At 41.0% G+C, this 3968-nt stretch overlaps 1 long non-coding RNA gene across 1 annotated transcript; it reads left to right on the forward strand.

Moving 5' to 3' along the window:
- The first annotated feature begins 2061 nt into the window (after positions 1–2061).
- LOC121787571 lies at positions 2062–3570 on the forward strand. Its single transcript, XR_006047512.1, has 3 exons — positions 2062–2983; positions 3090–3205; positions 3284–3570. It is a non-coding gene; the product is annotated as an uncharacterized LOC121787571 (long non-coding RNA).
- The last annotated feature ends 398 nt before the right edge of the window (positions 3571–3968 follow it).

Consider the following 3968-nt stretch of genomic DNA (forward strand, 5'->3'; position numbering starts at 1 on the left):
TCTTTGTAAAGACATTGGGAACTTCTTGGTTCATCGTCTAGTATACATATATATATGTATACTATCTGTGTGCTTAAAAGAATGGACTTCCTTTAATTGCTGTCTATAAGTAGTACAATAGTACTTTTTGGCTCGTCTTTTCTTTCTCATAATTCCTTGGAATTTGAAGCTTGCCCAAACTGATGGGTTTTAGTTGGTCTCGTCGCCCTGGAAGGCGGTAACAAATTCTTATTCTGCTAGTACTTGATCCTGAAAGTCTCACCTAAGGTACTTTTCTAAAGCACTCTAGGTTCACATACATAGTCCCCATGACATCTATACATTCATGTCAAGCTCATAAATCACAGATACATTAAGCATATCTCATGCAAAGTATCAGCTAGCACGTTGCGTCTTGCAAACTTTTCAAATAAACATTTTCGTTCCCATTTAGGGCTATGAATTTTTTTTTTTTTTCTTTTTCTGAAAACTTAGAAAATTTCATTTTCCTTCTCAAAATGGAAAAATATTTTCTTTTTTAAAATTCTCTTTTCTGGACGAGCGGGCGTCGACCCCTGTTTCTGGTGCAGTTGATCGTGTCGAGCTGAGGTGTTGGGATCTTGTACTTAACATTCTGTTCATCTTCAAGCCTAGTACTATCTTTTCTGGACTGAGGCTTAGAAAGAAGGTTCTTGGGTCAGAGCGAAAGAAAAGTGCTCTGATACCACTCTGTCACGACCACATCTTCCTAGTCAAAGAAAGCGCAGCTATTTCGCGACTAAAAATACTAAACTGTCTCAACACATCATCATAATTACTGAAATTAAGGAAAATACTGTCTAAAAGTCATCAAGATAGCAAGTTATTAAATCAGAGTGAAATGTGGGACATTGTCTTTACTGAGACAAAGCTAGGTCTATGCAGCGGAAGAGTTCCAAGACAAGTATAACATGTATGGAGACATACTACACTAGCTACCCTTCTTTTATTTTATCTTCAGTCCCAACACCTCCTCGGCTTCGACAACAATCAACCTGCACATTAAGGAAAACAAAATGCAGGGCTGAGTACTTGATGCACTCAGTGGGCTCATGCCGAAAATATTTTCTTTTAGTTGTCAGCCAAGCTGAGTGAACGCGGGGTTTTACTGAAAATCTATCCCGGTCACTAAAATCTGTTATTTCTTTCTGAAAATAGACTGCAGTCATTTAAACTTCTGATGATATGCCATATCAGCTGCGTGAATCGGGAATGTGGCCACATTCCACGACCACTGGGCCGGCCAACCTGGCGCTAGCTCACGACCCACGAACCGGCCAACCTAGCGCTAGCTCACGGTCCCTATGTGTACACTAGTCCGAGTAGGATTTACTGACCTACTGGGACCCGAATTCGATTTAACAGATAGGCAATCACAAAACAAAACATGGCATGACAACTCATTCAAATAATCATGTTTTCACATAAAACACGCTTTAAAAGAAAGAAGAGAAAGGAAGCCCACCTCAATTGCTTAAACTCTTGCAAAACGGGTGCTTTCTTTTCCTGAGATTACGCATCGAGCGACGACGTTCCTTTACAAAATTTAATATACTTAAATTAGGCTTAAGGAATTAATTATCTTGCATGAATGCATGCCTAAACGTGCTCCTTTATTTTATTTCCTTCTTCTAAAATTAGAAATCTTAAATCCTTAACTAAGTCAGCGATTTAACATATTCGGGAGTCTTGCCGAACTGCTCGGGTATAATAAATTCTCGATTATCTTCTTTAAGTATTTTGAAATACTTACTTGGACTAATAAAGTTCCCATCTATTTATTTAATGTGTACTACTTCATCACGGCTTAATAATTCTTTTCTTCCGTGGATTAGGGAAATTAAATTCCATAGATTGAATTTGTTCATGGGCAGTGGCCTAGTAATTAAATCCTAGGTCCGACTAATTAAATCCTAGGCCCAAATTGAGAAATAGTGGAATTGGCCCAAAAGTAATTAAAGTGGCCCCAAAAAAAAAAAAAAAAAAAAAGGGACCCATTAATACTTACGGTATTTCCATTTCTTTTCATTACTCCCATTTCAAATCTAATCCCAAATTGAGAACAACCCAGCGGCACCTCTTCTTCTTCGCCAAAAATCTCTTCTCTCCTGGCGAGTCGCCGTTTACTTGGCTCGCCGGAGATTCACCGGCTTCATTCCCTCCATCTCCTCCGATCCTTCTTCTTCTCTTTCGCTACACCAAATTCCCAAGTCAATTTCTTGGTTAGAGGGAACAGCAGCGGCGCTCCAATCCTCTTCCTCGTGGCCTCTCCGGCGGAAACGCCGTCTCGATGGAACCGTCGTTGGTGAGCGGCGCTGCTGCATGCGCCGCCGTCTTCGTCTCCGGCCAAACAGCCGCCGCTGCCTGCTCCCTTTTTCCACCGCGTTAAGGCAGCAAACGCTCCTGCCCGCCATCGCCGTCGATCGGCCTCCGTCGGACGGTCCCATCCCCTCCGCCGAGTCCTCCGTTGAGCAGCTTATTCCCATAAAGCTAAGTCCTCTTTCTTAGTTCATTTTAATTAGCCCTTTTGAAGGATAGAAGTTTCAGAGGATTCTACTTTATTGTTGGGAGTGTAATCGAAAACGGTGGAGGAACCCGTTCCTTGTGTTCAAGTAAAATTCGATAGCTAGCATCCTATGATTTTTTTTTCAAATACGGCAGTAGCTATGTTCAAAGCTCTATGGTTCTAAGTTCTCGTGCTAGCTATGATTTCTTATCATGATGCAGAGGTTGGTTTAGTGAGGATTACCTCTAAAATTGACCGCTGCCTTGATTCCTGCTCCTTGAGCTCCAAATCCCACACTCCTAACTCACTATGTTGCTGAATTTTTGATGTGGTGTAAGGGAAGGTTGAGGGTGGTAAGGAGGGGTCTTTATAGGTGATTTGGTAACTGCAAAATCTGCAACTCTTGATCCTCTTGCAGGGACATTTTTGTTGGTTGTGAGAGTGTACTCGTATATTCAGGTCTGGGCTGCCTTATTCTTGTTTTATCTTGCTGCCATTCTAACTGCATTTGGCTGTATGTGGAGCTTAGTGCTTTAGCTAATAAATGGCTTGGTTGCTGTGGCAGGTACTCAAGAAAGGGGCAGAGATTGTTACTGCAGATTGTCGCAGCTGGAAGGCAGACATTGCAGGCTCATTTGCCCCATTGCAGCCTGCGGTTAAGGCTGGGAAAGGGCAGGGATGGTACCCCTCTTATCCTTTCTTGGCTTATTGCTAATTTTGAACATTTCACATGCTTTGTTTGGTTGTATTATTTTGCAGGAATAAGGACCCATCATGTCCGGCTGCTACCTTGATGTTCTGATCTCAACGGGCTGTCGAAGCTAGGCCGAAATTCGGGCCTAAGGCAGAGCCCGAGACTTAGCATTTCTACTTGTAATAGAATAGAGTCTTCCCTCTTGTTCTTTTTCAAGCTTTCTCTCATTTCAAACAAAAAGTATAGAATTACTTCTCAAATTTAGTGCGTATCATTCTTTTTCTATTTTCATCATCAAGCATCTTGTAAACTTATACTTAGCTTGGAAAATCAAAATACTATGTTTTGATTACACAAGAACATAAACAAATGCTCTTTCATTTTTTTTTTATCAACATCTGTAAATTCAAGGCTTAGCTGGATATACTAACTGTTGTGTTCTGTATGCTCAAAGCTCTGAACACTCTTTCTTTTCTCTTTATAAATTTCTAGTATTTATTTCAAAATTCTCGAAAATCTAGGTCTCGGATATTACAATGGTCTAAAACACTTGACCACAAAAGAAGAAAGAAGGAATAAGGGTGGCGAAGCCACAAGACGCTACTGACCAGTTGGAAACCAATATCAGAAAATGTCCAGCCAAAGAGAAGTAACAGCCAAAAGCCTAAATGCACACAGTTCCCCCACATCGAAATAAAGTAATAGTTTTGAACCTTAGAGCCTTAGGAACATCTACCCCAAACGCTACAA

This window comes from Salvia splendens, chromosome 22 (assembly GCF_004379255.2).
Source record: "Salvia splendens isolate huo1 chromosome 22, SspV2, whole genome shotgun sequence".
Taxonomy (NCBI): Eukaryota; Viridiplantae; Streptophyta; class Magnoliopsida; order Lamiales; family Lamiaceae; genus Salvia; species Salvia splendens.